We start from the raw sequence: 15,559 nt of genomic DNA, 5'->3' as shown, positions 1-15,559 counted from the left end.
CACATAGAGCATTGACACAACACAGGAGACAGCATTTACGAGTGATAAGCTCAACTCAACTGACGTAAAGAACGTAGAGTGTAAGCTGTTTCAAACAGTGAGAGGGACCATCATGTTCCACTGGTCAGTCACTGTCCACTTCAAATCGAACAGCCCCATGACTAGTAAGGTGCTGACCTGCCACTGACCATCTGCCTCTAAACTTGAGCTGAAGAGTTTCTGCTCAACAAGTGGATAGAATCCATTACATCAGACAAACAAACAAAACAAAGAGATACCAACTCTTCGATTGGCAAACTGGAACAACAGGACTGTGTGCAGTGGATTGACAGGTGACTTGCAGCTGGTGTATAACATGTCAAGGCCGGAATAATCAACATGGAACTCGATAGGTTGAACATTGAAATGGCTTCCCTGCAAGAGATCAGGCTCACTGAGAGCAGATCGCTGAAGGAAAAATATTCCAAGTTTCCGGCAGGAAAAACAATTAGAGGAAATGAGAGTAAGAGCGTAGACTTGGCTGTGAGGAACTCGCTGCTTTCGATGATGGACTTGACTTGTCAGCATTCTTCCATCTACTGAAACAGCTAATCCTTGAGAGGCAGGTCCTGCCACATTTAAGTTACTAGGTGTCATGGTGGGATGTTGCCTCTGGTGTTGCCATCTGTTGCCAATCTGACATAGCCCTGGTCATTGTGGTGGTGCGCACCAGCCCACAGGTGGCAATGCCATTTTCCTTTGTTGTCAGCTAGCCATTACAGGAGAATTTATAGTGGAGAACAGGGAAATGGCAGAGCAACTAAACAGTTACTTTGCGTCTATTTTCACGAAAGAAGATACAGAAAATTTCCCAGAAATACGAAGTCGCCAAAGGACTTGCGAAATTGAGCAATTAAAAGAAATTGGTAGTGATAAAGAGGTGGTACTTGAAACATTAACTGGACTGAAGGTTGATAAATCCCCTGGACCAGATGAGCTTCATTTCAGAGTGGAAGAGGTGGCTATAGAGATAGTGGATGCAGTGCTGGTTAACTTTTAAAATTCTATCGATTTTGGAAAGGTTCCTGAGGACTGGAAAGTAGAAAATAGCAAATGGAACCCCACTATTTAAAAAGGGAGGAAGAGAAAGAGAACTTTTAGACCTGTGAATTTGACATCAGCTGTAGGGAAAATGTTAGAGTCTATTGTAACGGATGAAATAATTGGCCATTAGAAAAGAATGGTAAAATTGCACAGAGTCAACATAGATATATGAAAGGAAAATCATGTTTGACAAACTCGGGAGTCTTTTTGAGGATATAAGTTGTAGCATAAAAAGATAATCACAGATGTAGTGTATTTGGATTTTCAGAAAGCTTTTCATAAGGTCTCACACTCGAGATTAGGAAAAAAATTTCGAGCCATCTTAAAAAGCATTACAGTAGATAAATCCTCAGGGCCTAATCAGATCTATCCCAGAATACTAAGGGAGGCAAGGGAGGATATTGCTGGGACCTTGACAGAAATCTTTATATCCCCACTTTGTATCCCAAAGGACTGGAGAATAGCCAATTTTGTTCTTTTGTTTAAGAAGGGTAGCAGGGATAATCCAGGAAATTATAGGCCGGTGAGCCTTACGTCAATGGTAGTGAAATTATTGGAGCAGATTCTTAGGGACAGGCTTCACTCACATTTGGAATCAATTATAAGTGATGGGCAGCATGGTTTTGTGAAAGGGGAGTTGTATCTCACTAACTTAATTGGGCCTTTTGAGGCAGTGACTAAGATTTCTTTCCCCCCAATTAAGGGCCAATTTAGCATGGCCAATCCACTTATCCTGCAAATCTTTGGGTTGTTGGGGTGAGACCCATACAGAAACGGGGAGAATGAGCAAACTTCACATGGATATTGTAATGAAGATACTATGGAAATCCCCTTGTCAACATACTACGGCGCCTGTTCAGGTGCACTGAGGGAGAATTCAGAATGTCCAATTCACCTTACAAACACGTCTTTTGGAACTTGTGGCAGGAAGCCAAAGCACCCAGAGGAAACCAACACAGACAGAGGGAGAACATGCAGATTCTGCGCAGTGACCAGAGTCGGGCATCAAACCTGGGTCCCTGGCGCTCTGAAGCAACAGTACTAATCACTATGCTACCTATGGCAAGTCCAGTTCAGTTTCTGATTGATAGTAACCCCCAGGATGTTGATTTTAAAAAATCTTTTTATTGTCACAAGTAAGCTTACATTAACACTGCAATGAAGTTATTGTGAAAAGTCCCTAGTCGTCACATTCGGGCGCCTGTTCAAACACGCAGAGGGAGAAATTCAGAATGTCCAAATTACCCAACAGCACGTCTTTCGGGACTTGTGAGAGGAAACTCACGCAGCCACAGGGAGAACGTGCAGACTCCACACAGACAGTCTTTGTGGGGGATTCAGTAATGGTAATGTCATTGAATGTCATGGGGTGATGGTAAGATCCTCTCTTGTAGATGGTCACTGCGTGGCACTTGTGTGGTGCAGATGTAACTTTGCTACTTGTCAGCCCAAGCCTGGATATTGTCCAGGTCTTGCTGCATTTGAACATGGACTGCTTCATTACCCGAGTCGTGAATGGTGAACATTCATCTGCGAACACTCCTACTTCTGACTATATCATGGAAGGGAGGTCATTGTTCAACACCTGAAGATGGTTGGGCCTAGGACACTACAAGCAACTCCTGCAGTGATTTCCTGAAGCTGAGGTGATTGACCACCAACCACTACAAACATCTTTCTTTGTGCCAGGTGTGACTCCAAACAGCGGCGAGTGTCCCCCCCAATTCCCATTGACTCCAGTTTTGCTAAGGCTCTTTGATGCCATACTCTGTCAAATACTGCCTTGATGTTGATGTCAACTTGCCAGAGAGAGTGCAATGGAGGTTCACCAGATTCACCTCTAGGATGATGGGATGTTCTAATGAGACTGGGCCTGTATTCCCTGGTTTAGAAGAATGAGGAGTTGCAACTTACAAAAATCTTCCAGGATGTGGCAGGGTAGATGTAGGCAAGATGTTTCCCTTGGCTGGTGTCTCTAAAACTAGGGGAAATAATCTCAGGATAAGAAGTAGGCCATTTAAGTCTGAGATGAGAAAGAATTTCTTCAGTCAGAGGGTGGCGAATCTTTGGAATTTTCTACCCCAGGGGGCTGTGGAAGCTCAATCATTGAGCATGTTCACAACAGAACTCTAAAGATTTCTGGAGACGAATGACATCAAGCGAATGACATCAAGTGGTGGAGCACTGCAATGAAGTTACTGTGAAAATCCCCTAGTCGCCCATTCCAGGGCCTGTTCGGGAACACTGAGGGGGAATTCAGAATGTCCAATTCACCTAACAAGCACGTCTTTCGGGACTTGTGGGAGGAAACCGGAGCACCCGGAGGAAACCCACGCAGACACGGGGAGAACGTGCAGACTCCGCACAATGACCCAAGCTGGGAATCAAACCTGGGACCCTGGCACTGTGAAGCAACAGTGCTAATTACTGTGCAACGTGCTGCCTGATATATGGGCTGAATGGCCACCTTCTGCACTGTAGGGATTCTGATTAGAGCAACTGCTATACCTTAAAAGTGCTGCTCCATTAGCTGTAAATGGGCACGGTGATCTCAATACACAATTAACCCATTGCGGCTGCATGCATATCAGCTCATTGAAACAATTGTGTGCAGCCACAAAATCACTAGAAGCTAGTACAAGCTGAAACTAGCCTGCAATACTGAAAACCAGTGTGTATTTCTTAAAGAGAGATGAACTGAGGAAGTGCTGCACTGTCAGAGGTGTCATCTTGACATTAAACTGAGGCCCTCACAGGGGAATTTAAAAGATCCATAGAATCCCTACAGTGCAAGAGGCCGTTTGGCCCATCAGATCTGCACCGACCCTCTGAAAGACCACCCCACAAAAGCCCACTCCCCTTCTCTATCCCTGCAACCCCACTTAACCTTTTGGGCACTAAGGGACAATTTATCACAGCCAATCCACCGAACCTACACAGGTCTGTGGGAGGGAACCGGAGCACCTGGAGGAAATCCAAGAACGTGCAAACTCCAGTTATCCAAGGTCGGAATTGAACCCAGGTCTCTGGCACTGTTGACAGCAGTGTTAATCACTTGCCCTCCTATAGCATAGATCCTAAACCTCCTATAGCACAGATCCTATAGCATTATTTCAAAGAATAGGGGGGGGTTGTCCCGAATGTCCAGGACAATAGTTATACCCACCTCCATCAACATCAGTAAACAGATCAGCTTGTCATTATCACAATACTGTCTGTAGGAGCTTGTAATGTACAAATTGGTGCCACGGTTCCTACATTATCCAAAGGTGTGCAGGTTAGGTGGTTTGGCCGTGCTAAATTGCCCCTCTGTCCAGGGATGGGCAGGTTTGGTTATGGTGTTACGGGGATATGGCAGGTGGACAGGGCAGTGAGTGGACATGGGTCGGGTGCTCTTTCAAAGTGTTCGTGTAGACTTGATGGGCTGAATGGCCGCATTTGATAAATGTTCAGGTATATTGAACAATGTTTAAACACAGCCCATTCTGGCTGCAGGAGGCCACAAGCCTGGACTGCCGCTTCTTCCCAGATAACCGACATGTCTGACACAGCTCAGCACAGCCACCAACGGGACTCTTACCGGAGGAAAGCGGCCGCCGATATCCGTCCCCGAGGCGAGACCCCGACCGCCGACACCGGCCTCACACTGAGAGACAGACAAGGAGAAAGCGCCGACAAAATGCCCGCCAAAGCCACCCCGCCCCGGATCCTGAATAACTGACACCCGCCCCGGACCCTGAATAACTGACACCCGCCCCGGATCCTGAATAACTGACACCCACCCCGGATCCTGAATAACTGACAGTCTCCCCGCCCCGGACCCTGGATAACTGACACCCACCCCGGATCCTGAATAACTGACAGTCTCCCCGCCCCGGACCCTGGATAACTGACACCCGCCCCGGACCCTGAATAACTGACACCCACCCCGGATCCTGAATAACTGACAGTCTCCCCGCCCCGGATCCTGAATAACTGACAGTCTCCCCGCCCTGGACCCTGGATAACTGACACCCACCCCGGATCCTGAATAACTGACACCCGCCCCCGGATCCTGAATAACTGACAGTCTCCCCGCCCCGGACCCTGGATAACTGACACCCGCCCCGGATCCTGAATAACTGACAGTCTCCCCGCCCCGGACCCTGGATAACTGACACCCGCCCCGGATCCTGAATAACTGAGTCTCCCCGCCCCGGACCCTGGATAACTGACACCCGCCCCGGATCCTGAATAACTGACAGTCTCCCCGCCCCGGACCCTGGATAACTGACACCCGCCACGGATCCTAAATAACTGACAGTCTCCCCGCCCTGGACCCTGGATAACTGACAGCCTCCCAGCCCGGGCCCTTGGATAACTGACACCCGCCCCGGACCCTGGATAGCTGTCAGCCTCCCCACCCTGGACCCTGGATAACTGACAGCCTCCCTGCCCCAGACCCTGGATAACTGACAACCGCCCCGCCCTGGACAACTGACAGCCGCCCTGGACCCTGGATAACTGACAGCCTCCCCGCCCCGGACCCTGGATAACTGACACTTGTCCCGGACCCTGGATAACTGAGAGCCTCCCCACCCCGGACCCTGGATAACTGACACTTGACCCGGACCCTGGATAACTGAGAGCCTCCCGCCCCGGACGCTGGATAACTGACATCCTCCCCGCCCCGGACCCTGAATAACTGACACCCGCTCCGGACCCTGGATGTGACACCCACTCCGCCCTGGACCCTGGATAACTGACACCCGGCCCGGACCCTGGATAACTGACGCCCTACCCGCCCCGGACCCTGGATAACTGACGCCCTCCCCGCCCCGGACCCTGGATAACTGACACTTGTCCCGGACCCTGGATTACTGAGAGCCTTCCCGCCCCGGACCCTGGATAACTGACACCCGCCCCGCCCCGGACCATGGATAACTGACAGCCTCCCCGCCCCGGACCCTGGATAACTGACACCCGCCCCGGACCCTGGATAACTGACACCCTCCCCGCCCCGGACCCTGGATAACTGACACCCACCCCGGATCCTGAATAACTGACAGTCTCCCCGCCCCGGACCCTGGATAACTGACACTTGTCCCGGACCCTGGATAACTGAGAGCCTCCCCGCCCCGGACCCTGGATAACTGACGCCCTCCCCGCCCCGGACCCTGGATAACTGACACCCACCCCGGATCCTGACCCTGGATAACTGACAGCCTTCCCGCCCCGGACCCTGGAAAACTGACAACATCCCTGCCCCGGACACTGGATAATTGACATCTGTGGGAAGCCTAGTGAGATTGTCCTTGGACTAGTAATCCAGAGACCCAAGGTAATGCTCTGAATGGTGAAAATTGAATTAATTTTTTTGAAATATGGAATTAAACGTCCAATGATGACCATGAAACCATTGTCAATTGTGATAAAACGCCATCTGGTTCACTAATGTCCTTTAGCGAAGGAAATCTATCAACTTTACCTGGTCTGGCCTACATGTGACTCCAGAACCACAGCAACACGATTGACTCTTAAAATGTCCTCTTAAATAGCCAAGCAAACCACTGAATTGAAGGGCACGTGGGACGTGCAAAAAGTTCTGGCCCAGCCAGTGATGCCCACATCTGTGAATGAATAAATAAAACACCTCCCCACCACCAACCTTTTATCATGAACATCTCCCTGGCCCCAGACCCTGGATAACCACACCTCCTACCCTAGACAATTAACACTTACGAACATATGTACGTACACACAAACGGATTAGGAGCAGGAGTAGGTCACTCGAACCTGCTCCGCCATTCAGTTAGATCATAGAAATCATCGAACCCTCCAGAAGAGCAGTCTACCTGGGCCCACTCCCCCGCTCTATCCCTGTAACCCTGCACATTGATCATGGCCAATCCACCTGACCTGTACATCTTTGGAATGTGGGAGGAATCCAAAGCACCTGGAAACCCACGCAGACACGGAGGGAACGTGTAAACGCCACACAAACAGTGACCCAAGGCTGGAATCAAACCCTGGTCCCTGGCGCTGTGAGGCAGCAGTGCCAACCACTGTGCCACCCCTTTATAACTGGCTGATCGGATTGCCACCTCAACTTCACATTCTTGCCTACACCTAATAACATAGAACATACAATGCAGAAGTAGGCTATTCGGCCCATCGAGTCTGCACCGAACCACTTAAGCCCTCATTTCCACCCAATAACCCCTCCTGACCTTTTTGGGGCAATTTATCATGGCCAATCCACCTAAACTGCACATCTTTGGACTGTGGGAGGAAACCGGAGAACCCGGAGGAAACCCAAGCAGGCACGGGGAGAACGTGCAGACTCCGCACAGACAGTGACCCAGCGGGTAATTGAACCTGGGACCCTGGAGTTGTGAAGCAACAGTGCTATCCACTTGTGCTACCGTGCTGCCCAACCTCCAACCTTTCAGCCCTTAGCTGTACCTTCAAAATATTGAAATATTCTGCTTCCAACGCCTTTTGAGGAAGAGCTCCAAAGACTCACGACCATCTGAAAGAAATAATTTCTCCTCATCTCCGAGCGACCCCTCATTTTTAAAGTGACCCCTAGTTCTAGATTCTCCCACAGGAGGAAACATCCTTTATACATCTACCCTCTCAATACTCCTCAGGATCTTATACGTTTCAATCAAGTCATCTTCTAAACTCCTGCGGATGCAACCCATAACTTGCCAATCTTTCCTCACCCATTCTTGGCATTAGTCTAAACTGCTTCTAATGCATTTACACCCTTCATTAAATAAGGAAACCAGTACTGTGCCCAATACTCCAGGTGAGATCCCAGCTGTGCCCTGTACAACTGAAGAATAACCTCCCTTACGTTTGCATTCAATTCTCCTCACAATAAATTATAACATTCCACAAACTTTCCTAATCACTTGTTGCACCTGCCTTTTGTGATTCATGCACTAAGACACCCAGATCCCTCTGCATTTCAGAACTCTGCAATCTCTCACTACTTAGATAATAAGCTTCTGAGACATCCAGTGGCGACATGTAGGAGGAGGTCGCACATTGGGTAGCTCCTGCCAGAGTCCTTGGCTTTTGGCCTTTTTCACCAGTTTGTCGGGGAGAATTGGCATGGAAACCTGTCCCAATTGAAAGTTGGTGATGGGAGGATATCTAAGTACCACATAAGGAATACTTTGAAGAAAGGTGCGAGCATTAGTCTGCTGACAGGGCCGAGTTCAGTGAGGAGTACGGTGGGAGGAAAGATGGCGGAGGTGGGCTCTCTGGGTGGGGCTGCTTCAGTAACCATGGATGCGCTGGTGGAGGTGATGGTGGCTGAGTTTGAGAAGCAGTTCAGTAAACATTTCGAGTGGCATGGGAGGGAAATGCTGGAGAGTTTTGAGCAGTTGGTGGAGGACTCGTTGGCCCCGATAAAGGAGGCGGTTGGAAGGACATTGGAGACGGTCCGGGGGCATGGTGAGGTGTTGAAGGGGGTGGAGGCGGCACTGTTGAGCCATAGTGACCAGCTCGTGTCTCTGGAGGATGAGCTGTTGAAGGTGGAGGACAGTAATACGGGCAAGAGCTATTGCTCCTTTGAAGAGTTTGAGGGCTGATGTGGTGCTGTTGCAGGAGACCTATCTTTCACTTGTGGGTAAAGGACCAGGTAAGGCTCCATAAGGATTGGGTAAGCACGGTAACACAGTGGTTATCACTGTTGTTTCACAACGCCTGGGTCCCAGGTTTGATTCCCGCTTGGGTCACTGTCTGTGCGGAGTTTGCACATTCTCCATGTGTCTGCGTGGGTTTCCTCCGGGTGCTCCGGTTTCCTCCCACAGTCACAAAAGACGTGCTTGTTAGATGAATTGGACATTCTGAATTCTCCCTCTGTGTACCCGAACAGGCGCCGGAGTGTGGCAACTCGGGGATTTTCACATTAACTTCATTGCAGTGTTAATTGTGACTATGATAAAAATTATAATTTAAAGCCAGGTATTTTACTCAGGCTTTGATAGTTGGGCCCAGGGGCGGCAATCCTGATCAATGAAAGAGTCTGAATTCAGGTGCAGAAGGTGGTGGCGAATCAGGGTGCAGATATGTATGATAACCGCACGCGGCACTGTTGCAGCCATTAGAGGAGCAGATATGTGATGGTGTTGGAGGGCAGATCGGCAGTTTTGATTAATGTATATGCTCCAAATTGGGATGATATAAAGTTTATGAAGAGGGTGGTGGTGACTAACCCGGATATGGATCCGCATCAATTGATCCTGGGTGGTGATTGGGTCAAGCTGAAGTCCTTGCCCCCTTCGGAGGGGAAGGAGGGGGGGGGGGGGGGGTGTTGCCGGTGTTTATGAGAGAGGTGGGGACGTGGATCCTTGTTGGTTTCTGCACGGGGGGGTAAGGGGTTCTCCTTTTTCTTGCCGGTGTTTAAAGTTTACCCTGGCATTGATTTCTTTATTGTGTGGAGGTCTCTTTTGCTGGGATTTCGGGGAGCGGAATATTCTGCTATTGCTACTTCAGGTCATGCCCCACATCTGTAGAGGTGGTGCTGATGGAGTTTAGATGTGGGGCTGTTCGCAGGTCTGGGGCAATTGATGAGTATGTAGGGTTTAGCAAAAATGGGAAGTTTTTGCCCTCGGCGCTATGAAGGCGGTGGTGCATGGGGATATAATTGTATATAAGGTGCAGGTTGATAGAGAGGCTGAGGAGGAGCACCAGTGGCTGGTGGATGTCATTTTGGAGGTGGATGTTAAATATGCGGAGGACCTCACCAGCAGACAAAGTTTAATATGGTGACTGCGGCTAAGATGGTGCATTTGCTGCGGAGCGCTAGGGGACAATGTACGAATATGGTAGAAGGCTAGCCACTTGTTGGCTGGCCAGTTAAAGTGGCAGGTGGCTTCCTGAGAGATTGTTCAGGTGCAGGATATGGGAGGTAGGCTAGTGGCTGCACCTGAGAAGGTGATTGGGGCATTTGAGGCGTTCTATGAGAGATTGTATAGGCTGGAACCACCAGAGGACAACTTGGACATGGGGGTGTTTTTGGAGCAGTTGGAGTATCCTACATTGAAGGAGGAAGATCGGGAGGGGTTAGAAGAGCCACTGGGGGCAGAGGAGGTTTAGAAGGCAATCGGAAATATGCGAGGCACAGAATTCCCGGTGGAATTTTATAAAAAGTTTGCCGACCGATTAATAGCGCTGCTAGTGGAGGCATTTCAATGGCTTGAGGGTCACTCACAAGACGATGATGCAGGCATCCATCTCGCTCCTTCTAAAGAAGGATAAAAACCCGGTGGAGTGTGGCTTTTATCGGCTAATCTCTTTATTGAATGTAGACTCTAATATCCTGGTGAAGTGCTGGCGCTCAGATTGGAGTGTCTCCCGAGCATTGTTCTTGAGGATCGAACAGGGTTTGTGAAGGGCAGGCAAATGTGCGACGCGTGTTAAATGTGGTTTCCTGTCCCCGTTGGTAGAGGGGGTGCAAGAGGTCATTTTGGCGCTGGACGCAGGAAAAGCCTTCGAAAGGGGGAGTGGAACTATTTATTTGCGGTGTTGCAGTGGTTTGGGATTGGGTCCAAGATTGTGTCACGGGTCAGACTGTTATACAGGGGACCCAAGGCTTGTTTTCGCATGAATTGTATTAGCTTGAAGCATTTACAGTTGCACACGGGAACGAGGCAAGGATGCCCTATGTCCCCTCTCTTATTTGCATTGACAATTGAGCCTTTGGCCATCGCCATCGCATTATATTCCAGTACACTCCAGAGTCATCTAGATTTGGGAGTCCAAATATATTTGTTCTGAACTGTCTTTGGATCTCCTCCTTGAATGCCCTTCCACTCCTCCGATTTGCCTTCAAGTTGCTGCTTCTGGTCCACATTTGCCGAACTGCATCTCAGCTTAGTAATAGTGGCCTTCCCCCAATTTAAAAGTTTTCATTCTTGGTCTATTTCAATCCTTTTCAATTACTACACTAAATCTAACTGAATCAATGAGCTGAAATTCATCCCCAGTTTGGGACCTGTATGGAGGGGAGTAGGTGTAAACATTCGCGACAATAGTTTGGTGGCACCATTCCGCATCCCTCCCAGGCCATTTTCCCACAGGCAGGATGGGGGTCACTGATGCACTATCAATTATGACGAGACAAGAGTAGAGAGTAATCAAGGCTTTATTACGCAGAGATGTGGAGCCTCCCACAGCTGCTGCCAAAATGGCTGCAGCTCGGAGAGCCCACACATTTATACACCGCCTACTGGGCGGAGCCAGCAGGCAGGGATCTACTCCCGTATCTGTAGTACAGAAGCCTTACCGTAATACCCTCGTATGCAGTATATAGTACAACAGTGGTGACTACCACATTCACATGATGTTATTGGGTTGCAAAACTAAAGAGAGTAACAAATTAACCAGTGGACAAATTAAAAGGAGCCGCTCCGAGTAGGACCACAGCCCAAAAATAACAAAAGAGAAACGCAAACTTAAAAACATCAAATCAAAATGTGCAAAGGAGGGTCGATAAAACAGCCCAACTCCTACGGTGCCCACCCCAGCATGGAAGGCAGTGGGAGCCACAAGAGCCACAAACAGCAGGTAACCAATTGAGCAAAGTTACTTGGCCTTAATTGACGATGACAAAGGATTCAGGAGTGGGTCAGGTGTCTGGAGATGGCCTCAAGGTGGTAGATGTTAAACTCCGATGTAACTCTATAATAAGAACGAAGAAGCAAGTCTTGAGTTCTTTAACTCCAAGTTTATTGTGTGTAGTAATCACTTCCTCAACAACAAAACAGTGCCACCTGTGTCCCCTTTATATATTGGTGTAGTCTATTAAACAATAAGTACAATCTATTAAATAATTAAAACCCCAGTTCTAACTTAAGTACTGGAGAGCATCCCCCCCACCCCCACCACTTCTACCCTTTCCACTTGTTCAGCTTCATTTATCTGGGTGATTGGGCATGGGTTGCAATTCTGTCAACAGAAGCAAGAAGATGTCACACGTTTCACTAAAAATGGATGTTCCAAAAATAATTTTATTGGATTTTTATCGTGAGTGCACATAGATACATAGAAGATTGGTACAGGAGGAGGCCTTTTGGCCCTTTGAGCCTGCTCCACCATTCATCGCGATCATGGCTGATCATCCAACTCAATAGCCTGATCCTTCTTTCTCCCCAAAGCCTTTGATCCCATTCTCCCCAAGTGTTATATCCAGCCACCTCTTGAGTATATTCAATGTTTTAGCATCAACTACTTCCTGTGGTAATGAATTACACAGGCTCACCACTCTTTGGTGAAGAAATGTCTCCTTATATCTGTCCGAAATGGTTTACCCTGAATCCTCAGACTGTGACCCCTGGTTCTGGACACACCCATCATTGGTAACGTCTTCCCTGCATCAACCCTGTCAAGTCCTGTTAGAATTTTATAAGTCTCTGTGAGATCCCCCCTCATTCTCTGAACACCAGAGAGAACAATCCCAACCCAGTCAATCTCTCCTCGTATGGTAGTCCCGCCATTCCTGGAATCAGTCTAGTAAACCTTCGCTGCATTCCCTCGAGAGCAAGAACATCCTTCCTCAGAAAAGGAGACCAAAACTGCACACAATACTCCAGGTGTGGCCTCACCAATGTGCTGTGTAATTGCAGAAACACATCCCTGCTTCTATACTCAAAACCTCTCGCAATGAAGGCCAACATACCATTAGCTTTCTTTACCGCCTGCTGCACCTGCATGCTTACCTTCAGCGAATGGTGCACAAGGACACCCAGGTCCCACTGCACACTCCCCTCTCCCAATTTACAACCATTCAGGTCATAATCTGCCTTCCTGTTTTTACTTCCAAAGTGAATAACCTCACACTTATGCAAATTATACTGCATTTGTATTGATTTGCCCACTCGCCCAACCTGTCCAGATCATGCTGTAGGATCCCTGCATCTTCGTCACAATTCACCCTCCCACCTAATTTGGTATCATCTGCAAACTTTGAGATGTTACATTTTGTTCCCACATCCGCATCAATAATATATATTGTGAATAGTTGGGGTCCCAGCACCGATCCCTGTGGTACCCCACTGGTTACTGCCTGTCAATTTGAAAAGGGCCCATTAATCCATACTCTTTGTTTCCTCTCTGCCAATCAGTTTTCTATCCGCCTCAATACATTTCCCCCAAAGCCATTCGCTTTAATTTTGCTCAATAATCTCTTATGTGGGACTTTGTCAAACGTCTTCTGAAAGTCCAAATATCGACTGGCTCCCCCTTGTCAACTGTACTGGTTACATCTTCAAAGAATTCCAACAGATTTGTCAAGCATGATTTTCCCTTCATAAATCCATGCTGACTCTGACTGATCCTGCCACTGCTTTCTAAATGTTCTGCTATAAAGTCCTTGATAATGGATTCAAGCATTTTCCCCACTACCCATGTTAGGCTTACTGGTCTATAGTTCCCTGCTTTCTCTCTACCCCCCTTTTTGAATATCGGAGTGACGTGATCTACCCTCCAATCTGCAGGGACAGTTCCAGAGTCTATAGAATCCCGGAAGATGACCACCAATGCATCCACTATTTCCAGAGCATCCACTATTTCCAGAGCCACCTCCTTAAGGACTCTGGGATGTAGAATCATGTCTTGTTGTGTTATGCCACTTTTTTCTGGGAGGGTTGGTAAAATATATTAGTGTATCCGGATTTTAATAAATGGGCTGGAAACCAAACAACATCAAATCAGGAAGTTTACCACTTAACATAGCTAATTATCACAAACTGGTAAAAGATAATTCGGCTTTTAACGCTGTTCATAAAAAAAAATAATTGAATTTTTCTGGAAACAAACTATGGTTCTCCATCACAAGTCACCGGATGTGCTTCATTAGCCTACAGAAAGTACTTTAATCATTTTCTATAATCTGCAATAAATTACATTTTTTTTTGTGTATTTTAATTAATGGCAGTAAAGTTGAAAATACATTAGAAATATTGAGGTGGAATTTTCCGCTGACGGATTTTCCACTCCCGCTTAAGTCAATGGACTTTTGAATGGTTTGCCGCATTTTCCAGCCCCACCACTTCAATGACAGAACCATAAAACCCAGCCCATTATGTAAGGTTTCAAAGTAAAGATATCGTGAATGGCAATATGTTCACTTGCATTGTGACTTGATTTATTTCACTCAGTTGCTGAAATATTCTGTTTTGGAGTCTAGGTTTGGCCGTGGGTGCAGAAGAGGTAGTGATTTCCGCTGACCGTGCCCAATCTTGCAATTGAAGCTTTGCGCAAGTGAGGGAGACACATCCAGAGTGGGAATTGGAACTTGGTAATTTGGTGCAGTGAGGTAATTCAGTGCAGAGTGGGAGACGGTGCTTTTCCCCTACTGTTTTGTTCTCTTTTTCTTCTGGCCTGTAACTGTTAATCTGCAGGGAGAGAACCAGAGAGCATCCTGGGAAGGTAAGTGATTTTTAAAAAAATTATCTTTTCAAATTGTGTGGGGGAAAACTGAAGTGACATCACAGTAAAGCTGTGACCTGATTGGCTGGTTGGGAATCTGCACTAAATTTAAAAATTAAACATTGTTAAACTAATTAAACATAATTAATTAAATATAATTTAGAGGGGTATCCAAGCCAGAGATCGGAGAGTACTGTATTTAGCTTTCACAATTATAGTAGAAATCTAGTGCTGGGAAACATATAGTTAACAGTAACTTTTAAAAAAAAAAATTAATTTAATTTATTAAGTAATTAATGCAATGTCAATTAGAGGGGTGCAGAGCTCTGACTGTGAGATGTGGCAGGTCCAGTAGTCTTCCAGGGTCCCTGATGGCTTCATCTGCAGAAAGTGCACCCAACTGGAGCTCCTCACAGACCGCATGGTTCGGTTGGAGTAGTAGTTGGATGCACTTAGGAGCATGCAGGTGGCGGAAAGCGTCATAGATAGCAGTTATATAAATATGGTCACACAAAAGGCGCAGGCAGAGAAATGGGTGATCACCAGAAGGGGCAGGCAGTCAGTGCAGGAATCCCCAGTGGTTGTCCCCCTCTTGAACAGGTATACCCCTTTGTGTATTGTCGGGGGGATAGCTTATCAGGGGAAAACAGCAGCAGCCAGAGCAGTGGCACCACGGCTGGCTCTGATGTTCAGCAGGGAGGGTCAAAGCGCAGAAGAGCAATAGTCACAGGGGACTCTATAGTCAGGGGCACAGACAGGCGCTTCTGTCTCAGGATGAGACTCCAAGATGGTATGTTGCCCCCCTGGTGCCAGGGTCCAGGATGTCTCAGAACGGGTAGCGGGCATCCTGAAGGGGGAGGGCAAACAGTCAGAGGTCGTTGTACATATTGATACTAACGACGTAGGCAGGAAGGGGCATGAGGACCTGCAGCAGGAGTTCAGGAAGCTAGGCAGAAAGTTAAAAAACAGGACCTCTAGGGTTGTAATCTCGGGATTACTCCCTGTGTCACGTGCCAGTGAGGCTAGAAATAGGAAGATAGAGCAGCTAAAC

At 47.8% G+C, this 15,559-nt stretch overlaps 1 protein-coding gene across 2 annotated transcripts in view; it reads right to left on the bottom strand.

The window, feature by feature from the left end:
* The window catches only part of cdc7 (cell division cycle 7 homolog (S. cerevisiae)), a 64,385-nt gene extending 59,532 nt beyond the window's left edge, over window positions 1-4,853 (bottom strand). The window contains exon 1 of one of the 2 annotated variants that reach the window (XM_038793812.1): window positions 4,664-4,853. The gene's annotated coding sequence lies outside the window, so the exon portion shown is untranslated. The remainder of the gene's footprint in view (window positions 1-4,663) is intronic. The other variant, XM_038793811.1, reaches the window with a different exon arrangement.
* Window positions 4,854-15,559: the final 10,706 nt, after the last annotated feature.

This window comes from Scyliorhinus canicula, chromosome 4 (genome assembly GCF_902713615.1).
Source record: "Scyliorhinus canicula chromosome 4, sScyCan1.1, whole genome shotgun sequence".
In the NCBI taxonomy this organism is placed as follows: Eukaryota; Metazoa; Chordata; class Chondrichthyes; order Carcharhiniformes; family Scyliorhinidae; genus Scyliorhinus; species Scyliorhinus canicula.
This window is presented reverse-complemented; position numbering and strand designations above follow the sequence as displayed.